Here is a 25,461-nt window from a genome sequence, read left to right on the forward strand (position 1 = left end):
TTTTTTCCCTGTTTCTCATTGCATACTTGTTTATCCAATGGTAAGTCCTTTACACTCCTGGTTGACCTGTTTAACCAAAGTTATGTTCTCAACAGAAATAATAACCATCTTCTAGAGCAAAAAAATAAATAAATAAAACTGTAACTCAGTTTTTTCAAATATGTATCATTCACTATAGTAATTACCTAAAAATTGTTAATCTCTGTAGTGCTTATGCATGCTTGTTTGTATTCTTGTATGTATACTTGTAAACTCATATGTTTTCTTATTGTTAAGTGGAGCTTTTCTCCCCAGGCCTCTGCTGAAAATAGACCTGTGTCCAGTCGGACTTCCCCAGTTAACAAATGTAAAATAAAAAAAAAATAATAAAAATTTAAAAAAGGGGACAGGAATTGAATAATTCATGTAATGTTGCTTAGGTTATATGACATATAGCACTATATGTGAAGCATAATGTTTGTTAATTTTAACTTGCTACTACAGTTTGATTACTTTTATATAAACATAAATGTGTCTATCTCACAAGTGATAATTCAATAAATGTGTTTAAAAACTGTCTACATGCCAGGAAAAAAAACTCAGCCTACAACCACTCTGTATACTATATACCTCTTTACTGTCTGACACTGTGGGTCCCTGTTAAACCTAGGTGAGTAGTAGCTCAGATCCATGTTCTACCTTTATACCTGTCTGAGATATTATTTTCATGTATATAGTATGTGTGTGTGTGTGTGTGTGTGTGTGTGTGTGTGTGTGTGTGTGTGTGTGTGTGTGTGTGTATGTGCGCTTACTATGCAGATCCATATGTAGGTCATTGTGAACATCTAGTGCTGCACAAGATATACATTCGGTGAAACTCAAAAATGCAAAGAAAACATGTTATGGTCTATAAAAACAAACTTATAGTTTTATAACTTTCCAGTTTTATCATAAAATGTTCCCACATTCATTTCTTTGCTGCAATTTCTGAGTGTGTCAGAGCTTACTTACCTGTAGTATGTCTTACCAGAAGCTTTGAATGGTACTTCTCAAGGACTGAAAAACTGAATTTAGTTTTATTTAGTTTTATACCATTTTATTTATTTATGCATTCAATAACAGGAAGACAGTGATAATGGTCTAGAGTACAAATGTAAAACACATGGCTTAAAACTGTAGATTATGTTGTTTCATTTGGTTACTCATGTCTAAAACTTCATTTATTTCTATATTTTGATTTCAGATCATCAATGTAACAACATTTCCACTCCACCTAAAGATGCCCATCTATCCAGTTATTTATACCAGTTTATCCAGTTATTTATACCTTAATTTGTATTCCATCTACATCTCTCACAGCTTCTGTAGGACCTTTAATCATAGGAGCTATGATATTAATCATAACAACTAAAGTGGTAGTGAGGGAGTTTACTATCTAATGTCTGTGTACCACTTAGGTTGGGATGATAGTTGATTTTGTAACAGAAATGATGATATCTGTGTGGTAGTAGTGTATGGTTAGCCAAGATGAGGGGTTAAATGCCATTTTATGTATTAGGCTACAAAAGTGTTGTTTTTTCCATTAAGTCATATATCCACTTATAGGATATCTTGCCATGTCTTTTCACCTTACTCATACTGGTAGTTGTTAATATTTAGTGTATGTAAATTATCCTACTGCTTTTCCCTCGCTCCTGTAAAAAATAATTAACTCGACATGTTTAGGTAGTACCTTCAGAATGTGTGACACCTTCAAACAAAATCAGTCAAATGTCTTCTTGACAAACCCACGCCAGTCGTGGACATAAACATAATAAACATCCCTGGATATCTGCTACTTCCCTCTACAGATCTTTTCTTTAGCCTTTTCAAAACATTAAACTAAAATTCTTATACCTTCAGACTTAGCGTTAAGACACTCATGAAGACACTGAAGAGACAGAGCCAAAATCCACATTTTACCAATAAAGTGCTTTCCTCACAAATATTCAACCCACCAGACTGCTTACGTATACATATGATGTTACCAAGGACTGTTGTCAGAATTAATTACTTTAGAAAAATGAATATTAATAGGCTTTACTCCACATTTGTTAAAATATGGTACTTTTATGATTTAAGTAATGAATATTACTTCTCCATATGTAAGTAAGGTACTTATTACTTTTCCATATGCAAGTAAGGTATTTTTGTTTTACAGACTTCAGTAAATACTTTACATTTATTATGTAAGTCTGCAGGTTGGTTTAATCTGATGACTAGACCCACTAACTCTTACCTCTCTTTGTGGATGTGTCTCCTGTGATTCCAAAAAACAAAACAAAAAATTTGTTCAGGTTCTGAGTCTCTGATGCTGTCATTCATAAGAGATTTAATCTCTTTCTGTTACTCTTTCTCAGGAAATACCAAAGATCATTGACTTTTGAAAGTATTCCATTCAGACATTTGTATCTGATAGGACTGTGGTATATTCTCACTTTTCATCAGGCTGTAACTCCCTGCTTTTTCAAACTGTTTGTCATAATGGCATTTCTGAAAAAGCCATACTGTATATTTTTGATGTACCATTTCATTGTGTATTTCACTGCCACTTATGAGTAGTTCTGATATTATGGGTCTCATTTTCCTGATGAACAATTTGTTTCTGAAAGAATATTTAACAAGGAAGCCACTCTGTGCATACATTTCACCGGTCTAGAATTTCACAGATGTCCACATTTTTGTATTATATTTTTGGTCTGTTGCTCATAAAATTGATTGTGATTTTCTAACAAATCACTGAGAACTGAAGTCACTAAATAATGACAGACATTTGAGTTTCAGACTTTCATTCCTTCAGAAAATGCAAGCTAATGGAAACCCATTAAATGAGCAACTTTATACATTTATACAGAGCAATATTAAAAATCTGTTCCAGATTTTGAGCCTTTATCTAGAATTAGCATACTAAGAGGTTAAGAGGTATGGCTGTATGAATTAGCAGGACATCATTTATATAGTCCAGTAAAATTTATCTCAAAAACATTCTGTGTCATGCGTAAAATTTGTTGCTTTTGATCTTAAAAAATCATACTGTTTCCATGCTGTTTTACCCACTACAATATATTTCATTGTCTTGCTTTTTTATAAAGGCATCTAGTACTCTTTCCAGCCCATTCTAACTTCCACTCTGCCTCTGATTTCCTTCCTAACCTTATGCTTACTAATACCCTTGCATGATGTCTTTCCACCAAAGGGCTTCCCTATTTATTCAGTGACCACGACTGTGTGTTTTCCACCTGGTCTGGCAAAAAATGCTATTTCCCTACGTTTAATGAAATCTACTTCACACAACAGACTGGTCTCCTTTGTATAAAATGACTGACCCCATCCATGCCTTTTCAGCCCTTACCAGTTCTCTACACCAAAATTATTTACACAAGTCAGAATATTATGTTTATGTAGAAATAACTGCAAATAGATTTTGCAGATCTCAGCCAAACGTATCTTAGGCACACATATCAGTGCCGACAGATGACCACTAACAGTGACATCTATCACAATGTCTTCTTCATTATTAGATGCAAAAATGTGATTGCAGTTAAATCTTTTAAATCAGCCTACAGCAGATCCCACTGAAATGCCATATATACTGTCCCAGACCATTTTGGTCTGAACTTAAAAAACTGCCTGGACAAAAGTCCCCACAAACCTCATCATTAACTCCTCATCTTCTTATTATTATTATTATAGACTAAACATTAGTGTGGTTCTCCTTAATGATTACTTTACTGCACCTCTGCCTGTGTCCTCTGACCTTGCCTCCTCCCTGTCATAAGTCATATTCCTATGTTTTTCAGTATTTTTCCAAATTCAGCTCCAAAATCATTACTGATAATTCTGTTTAGAGCTTAGTAATGCACTCTTCCCCTGCCAACAACATTCACTATAGATTCCTAAAAAAAAAAAAACTTCCTCCTATATATCATCTTTTCTCATTCACCTTTAATACCTCCCCCATACTCTGTCTCTTTTCTACATGGAAAGCATTTCAAATTGGATTTGTGCTATAATTTATTACATTACTGCACATTGGTAATCATTTGTATGAATTTGCTAGCCATTTTATATCGTTCCACTTCCAAAAAGTTTACTTTGGAAAATACCTCTACTCACCAACTATATTTTTCAAAGGAATACCTGAAGGGTCATTTCAATGACTTTGCTTTTTATTTATTAATAACCCCTCTCCTAAACTTGTCTAAATCAAAATGATCTTAACTATCTTTGTTACTTGAAAATCATGTAACTCAACAGCAAAAAATATGCAAATTACAAAATGTGCACCCGCCTTCAGAAACTCTAAAAACAGCACTTATTTGCAAAGAATATTGAAACGTCTGCCACTGATTAGTCTATCCAAGCAAGAATGCATTGCTCCACTAACATAGTCCCTGTTATTATATATTATTACTAAAGAGACACTTTTGCAACTACTATCTACAATTTACTTCACTCCAACTTCTCCCTCCTCCTATGTGTTAACAACTGTATATCTTCAAAACACTCTACAATCACAAAACTCAGACAGGCCCATTCCCTCTCTCCTATAAGCTCCTTTTAATTAAATACTTCAGAAAGTGTCATCTCCAGACTAGCTCATGCTATCAATAACCGTGTATCAGAAACCTACAAAATCTCAGTCTTCAAAGAATTCCTTGATTTATTTTTAACAAATCCAGACACAGTGTAATTCTTAAAGTGATAACAATAAATTCTTATTCTACCTCAAACACAACTTCCTCATATCTAATTCGTATTTTTTTTCTTTTTGTTTATTATGTCCTCCCTTACTTTGTTTGCTGTGTAATTAACAGGATCTATGTCAGATGATTGAGCTTTCAGAAACTTGAAATTCATACAGATGAGACCATATGATCAAGTTTCTGAAAACTTGAACATCCAAAAAAAAAAAAACACACAAAAATCTACTTTTTTAAGTTTATGGACAGCCAAGACTCCCTGCACCCCCACATGCCCTGCAAATTATAAATGCCAATTCCAAGATTGCACTACAGTGAATAAAAGGGTAAATTCCCCAATCCTTTCTGTACTGCAGTCTCCATTCAAAAGCTATGAGTTTTCAAAAACTCAATCATATTGTTCCGACCATATGAATTTTGAGTTTCTGAAAACTCAATCAACTGATAGGGATCCAATTAACAATATTCTTCATTTCTAACTTTTGATAGCATAACAATTTTTATGAGACTGAAATATAATAATCAGACTATGTAATGAATTAAATACATTTAATATATATAATTTGTAAATAATTGAAAGAATATTATTTATGCCTGTATAATATACAACAGAAAGATCCTTCACACTCTGAGATGTATATTCTTGTTTCTTTTACTAACTCTGCACAGTCTTACTCATGACTGGCTTTAGTCACATTTGAAAAGAGTCTCCATAACAACCCATTTACCCAAGTAACAAATATATAAAATGATAACAACAAAAATGTTCTACTAATGGGAATCCTGCCCTGATTTGAATTAAATTATATAGTGTTCTAAATATCTTTGCATCAGAGAGAACAAAGCTTTTAAATATTTCCTCACTGGGTAACAAATTTAAGTGTTTTTTCTGCAGTTTTTGGTTTTGATTCTGCTTGGGTCATTCTTCACTTTTTTCAGGATTTTCACTTAGTTCTACATCGCTTTTTGAAATGATGCTGTGAAGACTGAATTTTCTTTCCAGTGGTACTCTGATCATCAACTACATCCCAATGACTCCATCTTCCCTGGGAAAAAATGATAGTTTACCCTTTCATGTTGAGGGAATTAAAGAACATTAATTTCTACTCCGAAGTTGACCAACAGAAAAGATGTTTTGCCCTGCAGCACAATGAAACCCACAACTAACTATATCAAACACAGCCAACTCGCCCTCCCCGCACCCCCCAAATATATATACTAACTCCGAGATTGCACTACAGTGGGGAAAAGGGCAAAGTTGTATAGCTGGCCAACTACTTCATTGCCCTTGGAAAATTCAGCAAATCTCAGAATTGATTTTTACTGAATATGTGTCAACGAACAGGTGTTTGCTGAAAATAACTTTCAGCAAACTAATATAGATCCAGGCAAGAGAGTTCTCAGGAAGATATCTACCCATTACACCAGACAGATATCTACTTACTGCTGCTCAGAATGCAGAAAGGACTGCCTGCCACTCCCAGATGGAATTGCAGAGCCGCAGAAGATGCTGCCCGAATCAGTTCAATAGGGTTGCAAGCCCATGATCCCTTGGGACTGAAGGATACCCATCTAGTCATTCTTGCACATTACCTGTTTTTTAATTATTAATACTCACAATTCAAGCAATATTTTTTCAACTCACTTTTCAATTCCATATTTTTTGCTTTTTTATAGGCCCTGTTTCAGCTATCATGTAAGTCATGATGAAAGTAAGGAAAATAAACAGTTTACTAAACAAATGCTGAACTCTGGACAACTTCAAGGAAAAAATGCTTACATTCAGTTCAGCTTTTATTATATGCAATGAGCCGACTCTGAAGATTCATAAGGACAGAGACAAAGTTATACAATTTGTAACAAGTTGTGTTGTAACACGGTATCTGAATGCCTTAAAGTGTTACCAAGGTCAGTCTCACCTAGATATTTTTTCAGTATTGACAGGGATTTGGTTTTATCGTAACTATGAAGCATTATGCTGGGGGGGAGTACAAGCATTTGAAAGCTACAAAGTTTCACTGTAGACTGCAGTGAATCAGTTCTTGAATCTTCCTTTTCATTAGACAGCAGTATTATCTTTATAAGAAAAAGATACGCCAGGCTGTGCAGCCTTAGAACAACTCTTCATCTGGCCATCTGTTACCCCGTAATTTTTAGATCAGGGCCATCTCCTCATTATTTGCTTGCTCACTCTGTTTTTTGTTTTTGAATTCTTCGTACAACAGGTGCCTCTACTGGTGTTCTGCTTTAAAAACAACCACAAGCACAATGTCAAGACTACAGAATGTTGGGAATGTCTTTATGAATTTAAACAGATTGTAATAAAATAACCAAGCAATAATGGTTATTTTTTAATAAACCTTTATGCTTAGCACACCTTTGAAAAATACATTAGCCATGTAAAACTAAACAGGTTTGTGATGGTGAGCATTTCAGCTCTGTTATGCCAAGCATAACAACAGTGATGCCAAACAGTGGTAGAGCAAGGCTGGTTGCCTCCTATTATTTCCCCCTGCATGCACTAAAACAAAAAAACAAACAAAAAAAAGGAGCAGTATGTAATGGACATAAACCAGGCAAGTCACAGCAAATAGAAAACACATTTATCTAAACTTTTTTTAATGACTGTTCCAGATGTGTGACAGGACTGATAGTCCTAGGGCATATGTCTCACCTGATTTCCAAAGGCATGGAGGTGAACTCGGTATGGCTGAAGTACATACTATAGTATAGTTCATACTTGCTTGAATCATGAAAGCTTTTAATAGCTTGAAGGAAGCTTAAAACAAATGATTCAAAACACTTTGCATATTCTAAGGGGTTAAGTGTTAAAGTTCTGGCATGAATAATTGGCAAAGGAGTGGCCTTATCAGACTCTGACCATGTGCTGTTAGTGTAATGAATTTTAGGCTGCTCTGCCCTTTAACACTGTTCAGTAGCACAAGAAAGCAATTTTTTAATTGGTAAGCCACCTGTGGAGAGGATCAGATGGGGGCCTTAAACCCAAACTAAGTAGGTTTTATGGAGGCAGTGTGTTTTGGAATATTATACCACTTTGTATAATAATGGTTTTGAAGCTGATTTTAACCATGGGCACACGTGTTATCAATATCTATGTCTGTCAGCCATACGAAGAGAGAGATAGAGAACTTGGACACTGTAAACACTGTCAGCAAATCAACTGTTAACCTGTTTTGACTTCTGGATTTTGCAAATCAAGAGTCCTTTGCCATTACTACATTGCTAAAGCAGCTGCCTATGGTTATATTGTATGTCTGATCTCCGGTGTCTAGGATGAGCATCTCCCCTCCCCATGATCCTAGATGGGTTACTTTGTCAGTGTTCTGAAATGTGTATTGTTACTCCTCTCATATTCCACCAAAGGGGAAGAAGAAATAATTTTAAGGTAAACCCAATAAAATGAAGAGTACCCTTTTTCTCAGCAGGATGCATTGCTTTTGATAAATTTATTATGAATAAAAGCAGATGCCTTCCTATTTTACACCTTTTTCCTTGAAAACATAAAACTGCATTTTAACTGACTGATTATTGTGTTAGCATGGGGTCAGATCATAGCAGGATATTGTGCTGGAGAAAGAGAGAGAAACTAAAAGGAAGGGAAGAGAAGGGGACCACTGGGGCAGAAGTTATAAAGAAGATAAGATCACCAACAGAGTCTGAGGAAGGAAAACGTGGAGATCTTGTCACTGGGGGGAGAGTCATTCAGCCAAAGTACTTAACTCCCTTACTAGCCTCAGTAAGAAACTGAGATGCCTCATAAAATCCTCCAAAGCTAGTTACGAAAATAAAATTGCCAAAGATTCCAAAGACAACTACAAAGCATTCTATAACTATGTCAAGAATATAAATGGCAATGCTCAGATCTGCTCTGAGCTAAAACAGAATGGCATTAAATATACTGATCCAAAGGATATTGCCAATATCCTGGCAGATCGATTCAGTGCCAACTTCACCCCCCTCTCACCCCCTAAATGGCCCATCTCAATACCGGAAGATTGCCAAATTCCAGTAATAACGGCCACACAGGTACAAAATGCACTCTCTAAAGCCAAGAATACAGCATCCATGGGACCAGATGACATCCCGGGCTGTGTACTACATAAACTACAATATGAACTGGCACCTCACCTAAGTGTCATGTTTAATCATAGCCTCACTTCAGGTTTCGTGCCCACTGAGTGGCGCAGAGCTACAGTTATCCCAATCCACAAGGGGAGATCCACCTTGGATCCCAGAAACTACCGTCCCATCAGTCTGACAAGCCTTATCTGCAAGGCCATGGAGCGTATTATCATGGAACTTATAAACAAAGACATTGGCAACCTTCAAACACTGGACCCCACCCAGTTTGGGTTTGTGAAGGGCCGATCTTGTCTCCTGAACCTGATTGACTTCTTTGAATCAGTCTCCAGAGCCATGGACAAGGGTAAGGTGGTCCACACAGCCTATCTAGACCTTGTCAAGGCCTTTGACACCATCCCCCACTCTGGAATCATAGATAAACTTACTACGTTGGGCATTAATCCCTATGTCACCCAATGGGTTGCTAAATGGCTTACTGATAGAACCCACACTGTAAACGTAGCCGACTCCAAATCCAGCTCCAGACAAGTGACAAGTGGAGTACCTCAGAGTTCAGTCCTGGGGCCGCTCTTGTTTGGCATCTACTTCTCTGAAGTACAGGTCAACACTAAGGGACTCTGGCTAACAAAGTTTGCAGATGACTGCAAACTGGGAGCCATTATTGAATCCCAAATGATGTGGATACTCTACAAAAGGGCCTTACAGAAACAGATGCTTGGTGTCAGAGCCATGGGCTCAAGCTCAATGCCAAGAAATGTATTGTTATCCCCTTTGGGAAAAAACATGTATCCATGAATTACCATATAGGTGGCAGTACACTAAACACAGAAAGTGTGATAAGAGACTTAGGGACACAGGTGGACAGTGGTCTCACCTTTGATAACCACATCGCCACAACAGTCAGGAAATCCTTCTATGTGGCACACCTCATCATGAAGGGCTTTTCATCCAGAAAAAGGAGGTCATTGTCCCACTGTACTCATCCCTCATTAGACCCATTATAGAATACAATGCCCCATTTGGTATGTACCTCTCAAGACATCTGCAACAACTGGAAAGGCCTCAGAAATACCTCACTAAAAGAATCACAGGCCTAAAGCAGATGCCCTACGCTGACCGCCTTAAAAACTTCAGCTATACTCTGTCGCATATCGTCTACTCAGAGGCGATCTCTGCTTAACATACAAGGCCATGTCAAACCCAGAGCTGTTGGACATGCTACACTTAAAGAAATCCCAATCCCTCAGAGCTACACACTCCAGGGATCTAAACCTTGTCATCACAATAAACAAAATATGCTGGAGGGATAGGTTCCTGACCCAGAGACTCCCCAGACTCTGGAATAGATTGCCCATACATGTCAAGCAGAGTGCCTTTTTGGACCTCTTCAAGAGGAACCTTGACGATTGGATGGGAGAAAGGAAATTCACCCCAGGGATCATGCCAGTCGCCCTGCTAGACAGGGGTCCAGGAAAGTAAATAATGTGGGAAGAAATAGCCAGAGAATTGTTATGGCTAGGCTTGTATAGGCCCTAGGACTGATAGCCTAGTACCAACCTATGAACCTATGAACCTATGAAAGTAGTCTAAGCAAACATATCAAGTTCAGTTAAAGCCCATCTGAGACTTCCTCATCATAAAAGCAAGAAAGGGACCTAGGCCAAGAGGTATTAAAGAACCAGATGACTCAAAAGGGCAAATTTTTTAGAATTCAAATTAGAAATTTCTGTTCATACATAATATTTTTCAGGGCACTGTCTTCACCAGCAAGAAGCAGAGGAGGTAGACACCCTAGGCAACCTAGGCTGTTGCAGTCAGGCAGATGGCAGAAGAGCAGATGCTTAATGAAATGAAGCTTCCCTGAACTTCATATTTAGCACATTAATTAAAGAACAATAATTAACAACACAAGTACGACTAAAGCACCTACCTCAAAGGGGTTAAGAAAGGAGAACGACATCAACTGGGTAGTCAGTTCTCAGACTGGTAGATGGTTGGGTTAAACTGTTATATCTATTATCTGCTCACAGTCATATATAATTTGATGGTGTGAAGAAACTCTAGCCCATCTGTGTGGACTTAACTCTGCTATAAGACTTTCACTTAGGTACTGTTTGCTTTCTTCTGAAACTGCAAAGCCAAATACATTGGCTTATGGATTACTGAATAAACCATTTTTATACGTCCTGCCTTCAGTGTCTTTTTGGAATTTACAATATATATATATATATATATATATATACACATATATATGTGTGTGTGTGTGTGTGTGTGTGTGTGTGTGTGTGTGTGTGTGTGTGTATTTCCCAACTTAAACTGATCAGGAAAGCACCTCTTGCCACAAGATGAATAAACCCAGTCTTCCAAATGTAAAAACACAGTAGAAGAGAAAACACGTGAACAACTAGCTGGAAATCCTTGCTGAAAACAATTTTGAGACAGTCTTACAGCAGTAACAGTGAGAGGAAGAGTATTTTTTTACAAAAAAAGTCAGTGAAGTGCACACATATAAGCAGGAAACAGTAGCAATCACTCAAAATAACTTAATTACAATTTAGCAATCAAAGTTACTAGATGCCTGGGTGGCACTGGAATGGACTAGGACTCTAAACTTTGCTGAGCTCCAAGAAAAAGAGAGGGAACTATGTGTAGTATAGGAGGTTTACTCAAGAACAATACTGGTTTGTTGAGTGGGCACTGAGTATTATTGATCTATGGAAAACAACGAGTGGGAAATGAATATAAATAGCTAGTACAACAGTCAATAGCAATAAAAGAGGATAGGGGTGGACTTTGGAAATCATATTATTAAAAGGGCTGGAGGGCAGTGACACAGCCTTATAAAACAACAAGAGCAAAAGGGTGGTATAGTTGAGAAAGTTTGTTAAGGAATACACAGGCTAGCTAGATAGGCATCCAATTAAATAAAGGCAATATTGTAGCTCTTTAAGAATCTTTAGCTTAATGTGTTAGTGAGGGATGGGACAAACACAGAATGCAAGCAGGCAAATGTGAAGCAGAATATAAAAGCACTGAATCACAAACCGGAGCAGAGACAATTCTCTCACTATTGAACTTCTACTATAGTTTAAGGCACCAGATGATGCAGATATTTACTAGTAACACTGTTTATGTATAAATGTAGTAATAAATGAGTAAGGCACAAATCTGGTAGTTGTAGTATACAGTTCTACCACAACTATGAAGTAAATTACAAGACTATGGTCCAGCGGGCTTCAAAATATAAACATAGTTTTTATAAGTAATTATATTTGTGGAAATAGAAGTATAGAATAATACAGAAACATAATCTTCCCACAACTGCTAATTAAAATGCAAGTTTAAGGTCCCAGAACAAACTAAAAACTGCAGTAAGATGGAACAAAGTAGAAAATTACAAAGTAGGATCGCCACTCAGGTCACTATAAGTGCAACTTAAATATTTAAGCAAAATTGAAATAATTAAAATCATTTATACTCATTTTTTTTTTTTTTTTTTGAAGAAAAGCTACTCACTCACACTTTCACACCAACCCAAGTCTTGTATAAAAGAAACTGGGTGGGTTCATAGATTCATAGGTTCATAGGTAGGTACTAGGCTATTGGCCCTAGGCCTATACAAGCCCAGCCAAAAAGGTACCCTGGCTTTTGCCACTCAAGAAAATTATTTTCATGTGCCACTGTTGAGCAGAGCCACCGAAGTGATCCCCGGGGTGAATTTCCTATTTCCCATCCAATCATCAAGATTTTTCTTGAAGAGTACTAATGAGGAGCTTTGTTTGATATAGATAGGTAGTTTATTCCAGAGTATGGGAAGACTCTGGGACAGGACTCTATCCCGGCATGTTCTGTTTATTGTGGTGGCAAGCTTTAGATCCTTAGAGCATGTAGCTCAGAGGGATTGGGACTTCTTTAAGTGGAGCATGCCCAACAGCTCTGGGTTTGACATAACTTTGAATGTTAGGCAGAGATCACCTCTGAATAGGTGATATGTGACGGAGTAAAGCTGGAGTTTTTTGAGACGGGCTGCATAGGGCATCTGTTTGAGGCTGGTAATCCTCTTTGTGAGGTATTTCTGCGGCCTTTCCAGTTGTTGTAAATGTCTTGTGAGGTACATACCAAAAGGAGCATTGTACTCTATAATGGGTCTATTGAGTGATGAGTAGAGGGGAACAATGACCTCTTATTTTCTGGATGAGAAACCTTTTGTGATGAGATGTGCCACATAGCAGGATTTCCAGACTACTGTGGTGATGTGATTATCAAAGGAGAGACTACTGTCCACCTGTGTCCCAAGATCTCTTATCAACCTTCAGTGTTAAGTATACTACCACCTATGTTGTAATTCATGGGTACAGAGTTTTTACCAAAGGGGATGACAATGCACTTTTTGGCATTGAGCTTGAGGCCATGGCTTTGACACCAGGAATCTGTCTCAGTGAGGCCCTTTTGTAGGATGTCCACATAGTTAGGAGTTTCGATTATGGCTCCTAGTTTGCAGTCATCTGCGAACTTCATTAGCCAAAGACCTTCTATGTTAGCCTGTACTTCAGAGAAGTAGATACCAAACAGGAGAGGACCAAGGACTGAACCCTGTGGTACTCCACTTGTCACTGGTCCGAATTCGGATTTGGAGTCTGCTATTTTCACAGTGTGGGTTCTGTCAGTGAGCCAGTTGGCAACCCATCTTGTAACATTGAGATTTATACCTAGTTTAGTGAGTTTATCTATAATTCCAGAGTGGGGGATGGTGTTGAAAGCCTTGGCAAGATCTAGATAGGCATTGTGAACCAACTTACCCTCATCTACGGCTTTGATGACTGCTTCAAAGAAGTCTATCAGGTTTAGGAGACATGATCTGCCTTTTACAAACCCGAACTGGGTGGGGTCCAGAGTTTGGAGATTACCAATGTCTTTGTTTATAAGTTCCATGATGATATGTTCCATTGCCTTGCAGACCGGGCTCGTCAGGCTAATGGGGCGGTAGTTCCCGGGGTCCGTGGTGACTCCTCCCTTGTGGAGTGGGATAACAGTCGCTGTGCATTATTCAGTGGGCACAAAGCCTGAGGTGATGCTATAATTGAACATGGTACTTAGGTGGGGTGCCAGTTCGTTCTGTAGTTTGTGTAGAACACAGCCTGGGATGTTGTCTGGTCCCATGGATATAGTGTTCTTGGCTTTGGAGAGTGTGGTTTTTACTTGTCTAGCCGTGATTACAGGAACTTTGCATTTTTCCAGTATAGAGATGGGCTCTTTAGGGGGTGAGAGGGGGGGTAAGGTTAGCACTGAACCTATCTGCCAGGATGTTGGCAATATCAGTTGATTCTGTATATTTAGTGTCATTGTGCTGTAACTCAGAGCAGATCTGAGTGTTGCTTTTGAGATTTTTGACATAGCTATAGAATGTTTTGTGGTTGTCTTTAGAATCAGTGGCGATTTTGTTTTCATAACTAGCTTTGGAGGATTTTATCAGGGATCACAGCTTCTTAATGAGGCTGACCAGGGAGCTCCTCCACTCATGGGATTTTACTCTCTTTTGCAACAGTTTCTTCCTTCTATTGTACAGTTTGTTTATGGCAGGGGACCACCAGATTGGCTTTCTTTTTTTGGAGGATAGCGTCTTGGTTCTGTTTGGGATAGCACGATATATTCACTCGTGTAAGTGCTTATAAAGTGCAGTTGTGTAGGCTTCACTAGTCGTAACTGTATTGTCCATCTGCATGGATGTCATGAAGTTCACCACTTCTGTCTTAAGAAGCATGAAGTTGGCTTTGGAAAAATGTTTTACCATGGTTTCCTTAATGGGGGGTGGGGATAGGATGTGGATATCTAGGGTAATTAGCTTATGATCAGATCGGGCCAATGAGGCGTTGACTTCAGGTGTGGAACACCGGTCACTCATGTTGGTAATGACTAGATCTATGATATTGTTGCCCCTGGTGGGGGTGTGGATAAGTAGATCCAGTGCATTGGAGTTTATGAATTCCAGAAAGCGTTGAGCAAATGAGTTGGTACATGAGTAGTTTTCACAGTTAATGGTGGTGTAGTTGAAATCACCCATTATTAGGGTGTTTGGTTGAACCCTAATATTTTCCAGTACATCAAGAAAAGAGGAGTGGGAATCCTGAGGCATGGTGGGGGATCTGTAGCAAGCTAGAATTTGGATTGCAGTTTTCCCCAAAGTTAGTTGCACTTGGGATAGCCTTAGCTGCATTATGCTGAGAAACTAGCCTGGAGGTGTGGATATCCTTAATGAATATAGACACACCACAGCCTTTGGTGTTCTGGTCCAGGTTACATGGCCAAAAAGTGTGGTATGAGTTATAGCCTGGTAGTGCAGGGGTGCTCTCTGGAGCCTTGAACCAGGCCTCAGTCACTGCACAGATATCAATGTTCTCCATTTTAAGGAGTACCTCGAGTGAGTGCATTTTGAGATTTAGACTTCTAGCATTGAGTTGCATCACCCTCAGTTTTTGCTTTCGTGTTCCTTTTATGGTGGAGAATTTGTCATTTGAACCTTGCCAAAAAAAGACACTATAGGGGCGGCAAGAACCTTAGCCAGTATCCAGAATACCAGGGATGACAGGTGCAGGCCATCTCTGGCAAAGCATCGTGGTCTGTCGACCATGTCATCCCAGGCAGACAAATACTGGATCCCTTTAGAATGACCAGCGTGAAAAAAATCAAAATAAACACCAAACAGGATGAGTTCCGAACCAATGAGTCACTCTGTATTACAACATTATTGAGTACAATAACCAAGCTGCAATCCAAAATACACTTTATTTAAGCTCAATTCACAGGTTTGCATCAGTAGCATGCTGACTTCTTCAGAATAAACAGAAATCAGTTTCAAAATTAACCACATGCTTTAAATACATCATAAAAATCACATGGTTCCCGAAATTATCTGAAATTACCTGTCCCTGTATTTACACATTCACTATGTTCTAAAAACCAATATTTGACCTTTGTTACACCTGACATTTAAACTGTTTTTAAAAAATTATACATATTAATATATTTAATAAGACTTTTAAAATGACCTTAAAATGCATTAAACCAAAATTGCATATTATTTACATACGTATATGTCAAATAAAACAATGTTTGAAGACCCTTCAAAAGGAGATATCACATATAACATTAAAAAGCAAAAATTAAAAAATAACAGCTCAGTTTGTACCTATTACAATCAAAATACTGGTGTCGGTCACTCCAAGTAGACTCACCCAGATCAGTGGCTGACGAACCTCTTAGCCCTGTATTAGTTTATAAAAAAATTACCAAAACTTTTGTTTATGCAAAACATTACTTCTATATAGAACCCTTGAGAAGTTATCCCATCACATAATATCCAGCACGAAAACCACACAGAATACGTGCATGGGAAAGTAGCCTGTAAAAGCTAGTTACATACAATGAATAAAATACGCTCTTAAAAGGGCGTGCTTTGAGACACAAAATTCAAGCTAAAGTCTTACTCCTAACTCAAATGTGTTGGATTATTAAAACACTCTAATGTATTAAAAATAAAGAATAGAGAAACTGAATATTAGTGTGTGTTAAATAAACACTGGAGTGAATCTGCAACACCCATAAATCACATCTTATTGATCTTGATGGAACCTGAACAGGAAAGTTGTTCAAAAATACTGCTTACTGTCATATAAGTGGGACCGATATGATGGCTAAACTAAAATCAGAGTTGTCGGCAGTTATATAGTACTCTGAAAGGGCCATAATAGGCACTAAATGGTTATCTGTTTAACCTCTTTAATTTTAAAAGGCAGGATATAGACAACATGTCATTGATGCCAGGTGTATGGCAAGCACCCAGCCTTAATTGCCAAAGCAACTCTCTGTATTCCAAGAGGAGGGATGTAGGTCCTCCTCTAACATCAGATTTAACCTGGTCTATAATAAAAAACAGAAAGCTGTGGTTAAGATTCTCCACGGTATGCTTTGCCAGGGCATTCTCCATATAGATGTTCATATATGTGTTCATGCAGTTTCCTGTCAGTTTTCCCGACATAGAAAGCTTGACAACATGAACACTGAGCCATATATACCACTTGTGTACTTAGACAATTGAACCTTCCCCTTATGTTATATACTAGATCCCTTATTGCATATCTAGATCCTGTCTTGATATAACTACAGTACCGACACATATTACACTTGAACATGCCATCCCTAGTACTAGGGGTTGTCATTTTTTTCTCTAAAATAGTCTTGAGGTTAGAGCCCCTTTTAAACACTATTCTTGGTGGATCAGCCAATAATCTACTGGTAGAATCGTCCTGCAATACCGGGTTCCAATTTTTCAATATAATGGAAAATAATTCCTTAGCGTCCATACTGTACGTAAGTATAAAACTATTGGACATTGGGGCTACTTTGACACTATGCATTACAATATTGTCCTGCACAGACTGATCTTGATTCAGAATGGGTGAATAAACCCCAGTGGCCCTCTTGTTTTGATCCACCAAGAATAGTGTTTAAAAGGAGCTCTAACCTCAAGACTATTTTAGAGAAAAAATTGACAACCCCTAGTACCAGGGATGGCATATTCAAGTGTAATATGTGTCGGTACTGTAGTTATATCAAGACAGGATCTAGATATGCAATAAGGGATCTAGTATATAACATAAGGGGAAGGTTCAATTGTCTAAGTACACAAGTGGTATATATGGCTCAGTGTTCATGTTGTCAAGCTTTCTATGACAGGAAACTGCATGAACGCATATATGAACATCTATATGCTATAAAGTGTTTATTTAACACACACTAGTATTCAGTTTCTCTATTCTTTATTTTTAATACATTAGAGTGTTTTAATAATACAACACGTTCGAGTTAGGTTAGGAGTAAGACTTTAGCTTGAATGTTGTGGCTCAAAGCACGCCCTTTTAAGAGCGTATTTTATTCATTGTATGTAACTAGCTTTTACAGGCTACTTTCCCATGCACGTATTCTGTGTGGTTTTCGTGCTGGATATTATGTGATGGGATAACTTCTCAAGGGTTCTATATAGAAGTAATGTTTTGCATAAACAAAAGTTTTGGTGATTTTTTTATAAACTAATACAGGGCTAAGAGGTTCGTCAGCCGCCGATCTGGGTGAGTCTACTTGGAGTGACCAACACCAGTATTTTGATTGTAATACGTACAAACTGAGCTGTTATTTTTTAATTTTTGCTTTTTAATGTTATATGTGATATCTCCTTTTGAAGGGTCTTCAAACATTGTTTTGTTTGACATATATGTATGTAAATAATATGCAATTTTGGTTTAATGCATTTTAAGTTCGTTTTAAAACTCTTATTAAATATATTAATATGTATAATTTTTTAAAAACAGTTTAAATGCCAGGTGTAACAAAGGTCAAATATTGTTTTTTAGAACATAGTGAATGTGTAAATATGGGGACAGGTAGTTTCAGATAATTTCGGGAACCATGTGATTTTTATGATGTATTTAAAGCATGTGGTTGATTTTGAAACTGATTTCTGTTTATTCTGAAGAAGTCAGCATGTTACTGATGAAAAGCCTGTGAATTGAGCTTAAATAAAGTGTATTTTGGATTGCAGCTTGGTTATTGTACTCAATAATGTTGTAATACAGAGTGACTCACTGGTTCAGAACACATCCTGTTTGGTGTTTATTTTGTTTTTTTTCACGCTGGTCATTCTAAAGGGATCCAGTATCTGTCTGCCTGGGATGACATGGTCGACAGACCACGATGCTTTGCCAGAGATGGCCTGCACCTGTCATCCCTGGGATTCTGGATACTGGCTAAGATTCTTGCCGCCCCTATAGTGCCTTTTTTTGGCAAGGTTCAAATGACAAATTCTCCACCGTAAAAGGAACATGCAAGCAAAAACCGAGGGTGATGCAGCTCAATGCTAGAAGTCTAAATCTCAAAATGCACTCACTCGAGGCACTCCTTAAAATGGAGAACATTGATATCTGTGCAGTGACTGTATTCTGAAGAAGTCGGCGTGTTACCGATGACAAGCCTGTGAATCGAGCTTAAATAACGTGTATTTTGGATTGCAGCTTGGTTATTGTACTCAATAGCGTTGTAATACAGAGTGACTCGCTGGTTCGGAACGCATCCTGTTTGGTGTTTATTTGGCCCTTTAGAATGACACCAGAAGCTTAGCCAATTGTTGAAGTCAATCATTTTGTCCTTGTACTGCGGTATCATTCTGGGTGATGGCAGAATGCTACCCAGGGCTAGAGTCATACCTGCCTGGGCTACAAGATCAGAGAGCTCTTCCATGTCTCTTTTCATGTAGTCCAGGGAGGTACATCTCAGGTCATTCACACCAACATGGACAATGACAGAGTCATATTTGTACTTGTTGTGGAGTGACCAGAGTGTGTGGGTTATGTGGCGGATCCTGGCACCCAACAGGCAGCTGACAGTAACCTTCTCTTTGTTTAGCCTGGTGAGTGGGACATCAGTGTGCCTGACTATAGAGTCACCTATGACTAGTGTGTTGGGTACATTGTTTTGCCTTATTGGCTGTGGTTGAGTGGCACACTGAGTCTGCAGGCTATGTGTCATTTGGGTTGTGTTGGGGGATGGAGGTTGCTTGCATTTCTGCTTTGGAGGTCTCTGCTGCTTGAGCAGATTATTATTGAGAGCCTTCACGAATGTTTTTGTGTTTCTATGTGTGGATTTTGGTGGTGTAGATTTAGTGAGACTATGTGATGAGTGTGGTGTGGTGCAAGTGTTTACCTTCTCCTCTTGACTGTCAAGTTCAGTATTGGTTGGAGAGAGCTTTACCTCCAGTTTGGCTAGATAAGTGCATCTCTCACAGGTTGTAGTGCTGGGTGGTAGGAGGAGACAGTTGTCTGTGTACATGAGGCAATTTCTGCATTGCCCCAAGATGCCCAGATTCATCAGATCGACAGGAGAGAACATTGGGAGCTAACCCTTGGACATGCCTGAATAAAAAACTATTTTCCTCTAGATAAGTGAGGTAAAGTGAGTATAAGAGCTGTTTTTCTCTAAGCAAGTGAGGAAAGTAAGTACCAAAACTGGTTTTTTATAGGTAATGAGGAAGGTTGAGTGCTGTAGTAATTTGTAGCTTATTTAGTGCTTCCAACAAGTTCTGAACAAGTGATGATTACGAATAAGCAAATTCAAGTGCTAAAACTAAGAATCTGTATCTGGACTAAACTAGTTACAGGAAAAGGGGGAAACAAGTGCAAATGCGTGCTTTTAAATCAGAAAGTTGAGAGAGATTGAAAAACTGCCCAAACGGCCAATAACTACAATTTCTGGGCAAGAACCACTCCTTATGTGGTAGATAGGTTACCTAGTGCTTACCACTCCCGCTGATAAGCTAGAAGGCTTTCCTCCAACACAGAAAGTTTGGGGGGCTCAGAAGCTTACATACAGTCCTGGATACAGCAAATCTGAAGCTGGACTACACTAGTTACAGGAAAAGCAGGAAACAGGCTTAGTTTTTTTTTTTTTTGTTTGTTTTTTTTGTTTTTTTTTATACAGAAAAGTAGCTAAAACAGCAGTAAAAACAATTCAAATGCAGTGCAAGCTAACACACTTGAGTATGTAGCAATGTTAGACCAAACAGTTTAAAAAATGCAATTAAATTAAAAATTACTAAAAACAAGTGCAGAAGGAGTCTATTAGGTAGAATGAATTAAAGAGATGGGACTGGGGGGAGTGTCCCAGATCAAATCTACAGTGGGGGCGAGCAAACTGCAAAAGCCTCCAAATTTAAACAACAAGACAGGACTAGGGAGGGTGAGTAGGGGGAAAACCAACACCTTCAACAGAGATCTGAAAAACTATACAGTGCAAAAATAACAGTGCACAACTCTGAAGTCAGCCAGCAATGATATAAAATTAGTCAAGCAACAATTAACAATATACAACTCTGAAGTGCCAGAAAAATATACTTAGCTCTGTATATCTCCAGATAATTTGAAGAGCACTCTGTCAGGACACAGGAAGGCTCCAGAAATGATATGCAGGCTGTTACTAAGAGGGTCTAATTTTATGCAAGTAATCCTTGAGATAGTTAGATAACACAGGATGTAAAACCAGTTATACCAACTTAAGACACGGAGAAATAGGGGGAGGTGGGGGAAAACCAACACCTTCAGCAGAGATCTGAAAAACAATACAGTGAAGCAAAAACAACAGTGCACAACTCTAAAGTCAGCCAGCAATTATATAAAATTAGTCAAGCAACAATTAACAGTACACAACTCTGAAGTGCCAGAAAAAATGTACTTAGCTCTGTATATCTCCAGATAGCTTAAAGAGCACTCTGTCAGGACACAGGAAGGGGGATAGCTATGTGCTGTAAATAGCACATTAGTGAGAGAGGCATCCAATCAAATAAAGGCAAGATTAGAGCTCTTTCAGACACTTTCACATAATGTGTTTGTGGGGGATGGGGCAGTCATAGAATGCAAGCAGGTAAATGCTGAGCAGAATATAAAATCACTGAAGCACAAACTGGAACAGACTCAGAGACAGTTCTCTCACTTTTGAATCTCTACTACAGTTTAAGGCACAGGACTAATTAGAAATTTACCAGTAATACTGTTAATGGAAAAAATGCAGTAATAAATGACTAACTGTGCATTAAACTACAAGACTGTGGCCCAGCATGGTTTAAAATACCAATGGATAGCTTTTACAATTATTTCTACTTGTGTAAATAAAAGTGCTGAATAATTCAGAAACACACTCTTCCCACAATTGCAAAGTAGGCTACAAAACTAAGGTCCCAGAACAAGCTAAAAATGCAATCAGATGGAATAGAGCAGAAAAGTACAAAGTAGTATAACCACGCATGTCACTATAAGTCTGGCTTAAATGTTTAATCAGAATTGGAATAATTCAAATCATTTAATTCTCTTTCCTTTTTCTTGAAAAGCTAGTTTGCACAATTCCACACCTCTCCAAATCTTGTATAAAATAAAACTTGACATTTGGGTGGAGTTCTCCATTAAGCTTAATCAATAACTTCAGGTTAGAACCAAACCCCACCCCTTGTATCAATGAAGTGAACCCCTTAACCATTATGCTAAACCCACTTTAGCAAATAGAGGTCAGAATCAAACCTATATCTTCTATCTATGAGGTAAACACTTTAACCATTATGCCAATTCCTCAGAAGCATAAATAAAAAAAAAATACACTCCCTCCAAGCCCTCCTTATACTTGAGAATACAGACATTTGTGCAGTTACTGAGACATGGCTTAAAGAAGCAGAGAGTACCCTGGCAGTGCAGAGTTTCAGTGCCTTCCACAATTTTAGACCAGTAGCTGCATAAACAAGGACTAAAGGTGGAGCTGTTTCAAGGTATATCAACAATAAGCAAACCTTAGGGTGGTCAACCAAGATGACATGCTGGAGTTCATCAATGTGCAGATCACTATAAACAAAATTCCATACCATATCCTAGCCAGCAATAGTTTACCCTCCATGTCCTGAGAACATCACAGTGCATACTTGGACCTACTGGAGATACCTACCATCAAACTTAACATGGGAGACTTTAATTATCCCTCTATAGACTAGGGATTCTACATGGCCTCAAATCTACAAGCACAGAGACTCCTGGACTTCATAAATATAAACTCCCTCTACCAAATAGTGAAAATGCTATCTAAGGGCTTCAACAAACTGGACGTTCACAAATATTGGAGAAAGCTACAATGCACCCAATGTCGTCTCCTCCCTGGTAAGGTCTGATTATAAAGCTGTCTCCTTTGAAATTAAAATCAATTCCATAATCCCATTAAAACCAGTAACAGTTAGGAACTATTAATCAGTTAGTAAGTGATGGTTTGTCAAAATTCAATACCCTGGCAAACCTCAAGAACACAGCAGCCTATACTGAATTGCTGTCAGAAACTCTGTACAACCATGTTAATGGCTGCAAATAGGCCATTGTACGTACCAGAAGTAAGTGTCTAGCACCAGAAACAAACCACCCTGGTAGCATCCCAAATTAAATAGGATATACAACAAAAGGAAAAAATATGGCAAAAATCAGGAAGGGTAATTCCCATAAAGATAAAACCTCTCTCATCAAAGTAAAAAGGCAACTAAGAAGGCTAAATAGGTCAATTAAAGCAAACTTTGGGGTTAAGATAGCTTTCCAGGTAAAAAATAACCATTAGGCCTTCTACGGTTATGTCACAAACCTCAAAGGCAGCACACAGTAATGTGCTGAATTGGTGGTTAATGGTGCCACACTCGCCAAGTCTCTCAATATAGCGAACCTGTTAGCAGACAAATACAGTTCCAACTTTCCCCCCAACTACCACCCAAAAAATACCCTCAGACATAACCTCTCCAACTATGACTAGGGAACAGGTACTGGCTACACTCATTAAAGCCAAGAACATGGCCTCAATAAGCCCCAATAACACCCCAGGATGCCTCCTGAATAGTTTAAAATATGGCATATATATTTTTAGTTGAAGACTGATACCATTTGAGGACACATAAAGTGTGTTTTGTTTTTATTTTGTCTGTTGGACAGAGAGCATTGGTAGGTTTGGAATGGAGAGTGAATCAGTCACTTCTATCCAGAAAGCATCAGTGCTAAAGAGTATAAATGCAGGGTGTTTGCTTTATGTCAGTGTATGGCTTTTTTACAAGGACTTCTAGAATTTATAAATGAAAAATAATTAATATCATTGCTTGATTTGTACTCTTTTCACTTGAAGTCATGTGGTCTTTAAATGTGCTCAACTTCATTGTTATCAAAGTGTTTTCAGAAAATAAAGGTGTATCTTGAATTGATATGTGAAGCGTAAGGGAAGGGGTTAAAATGGAGGAAAAAATATGATTTAGCTAGAATGAGATTCACATTTGCTTGGAAGAAGTCCTGAAGCAAAAGGTATTCCCATTTGGCAGAATAAGTTTTGTGTAAACTTTGTAGGCAGGTGACATCTTTTTCTGTATAGAAATTATCTGTGCAGATTAATAATGCTAATACTTGTAGAATTAGACTCATGTTAGGATAGACAATGGTCACAGTTTCCAGCAAATAATAAGAATCTGTATGAGGTTATCTCCAGTAGGCTTGTTAAACAAAAGTACAAGTTGTAGGCTAAATGATTAATTGAGAAGACAACAAGAAGAGGAAACATATACATGCAAATAGATTAGAAATTAGATCATTGCCAAAAATGAAGTTACTTTTGGGATGCATTGGCTTGTGTTCATTATCTAAGCTAATTAGCAAAGGAAATGAAACTGGAGGTGGGGGATAACGTAAAGTAGTATTAATAAAAAGATGATCAGTGTTAGAGGACATATGAATCAGTTCACAGGTAAGATGGGTGTCCAGTAGCAAGAAGGACAATACTACCACCAGAGCATTGCCCAAGACTACCAAACGTAAGGCAGTAGCGACTTCAAGCATTGCAGGGTTAGAAATGCCATAGTAATCTTGAAACTCATCAGTTGTATTAGAAATTAACTTAAAAATTTAGGTGAACAAGTCTGAGTCTCCCAGGACTGAAAAGAATGAAGGAGAAAGTCATGGATCCAGCTAAGGATCCAAGTGAATAGAATGAGTGATGGGAGAATTCAGTGTTTTTAAGAAACAGGAAAAATAATTCAGTAGTTAAGAGTTCATCCAAGAATTGCAAGCGGCAAGCTGGGCTCTGTATGAACAGAATGGAAGTGTTTTCATATACAACATTAATCATAATCTAGCAGGAGGACTTAGTGTACTGACCATAGCTTTCAACTGTACAGCTTGTTGCAGAATGTCCACATTTTTGCCTCATATTTTTGGTCTGTTCCTCATAAAATGTGTGGTTTTCTGGTAAATTATTGAATATTGAAATCACTAAATAATACTAAATAAAGACAAAGATTTGTGTTTCAGACTTTATATCCTTCAGAAACCTTTTATTCTAGCAACTTTCTAAGTTTATAGGAACAATATTTAAATTTTGTCCCTATTTTTGGGCCTTTGCCCCCCCCCCCTTCTTTCTTTCTGGCTTTGTCCAGATTTCTTGCATTAAGAGGTTGAAAGGTATGTTGCTGACAAAGAAAATGTATAGATTGTAGGGATGTTGAAAGGGTAGGTTACAATACATTGGACTGAAGTTACTCTCTCTCTCTCTCTCTCTCTATATATATATATATATATATATATATATATATATATATATATATATAGCTATGTATATGGAAGAAGGAGGACACAAATAGAAGGCTGGGAATGAAGCCCAAACAGCTTGCAAAAGGGTTTGATAACTGAAGCTGCAGACCAACAGCTAAGTAAAAAATGTGCAGTCAGAAAGTTGATTTATTTTCTGACTTAAGCTTGCAAACTTTAGTATTAAAATGCAGTAATAAAATGTCAGTTCTTTCTTTTGTATACAACTTCTTTTGACAGACTGTTTTTTTTTATCTTTTATGGTGAAAAAGGTAATGAGTAAGTCATGTGCTTTAAATGCAGCCAGTTATAGCAAGTCAAATATCCATCTGACAAATGTTAAAGTTCATAAAAACATATTTACAGCTGTGAATCAGAAACATGTACAAATACAAATAGATAAATATCCCAAAAATATATATGTTCATTCATATATTAATTGATTGAATGATTGA

The sequence above is a fragment of the Protopterus annectens genome, chromosome 4.part1 (assembly GCF_019279795.1).
Source record: "Protopterus annectens isolate FY-2018-M chromosome 4.part1, PAN1.0, whole genome shotgun sequence".
In the NCBI taxonomy this organism is placed as follows: Eukaryota; Metazoa; Chordata; order Ceratodontiformes; family Protopteridae; genus Protopterus; species Protopterus annectens.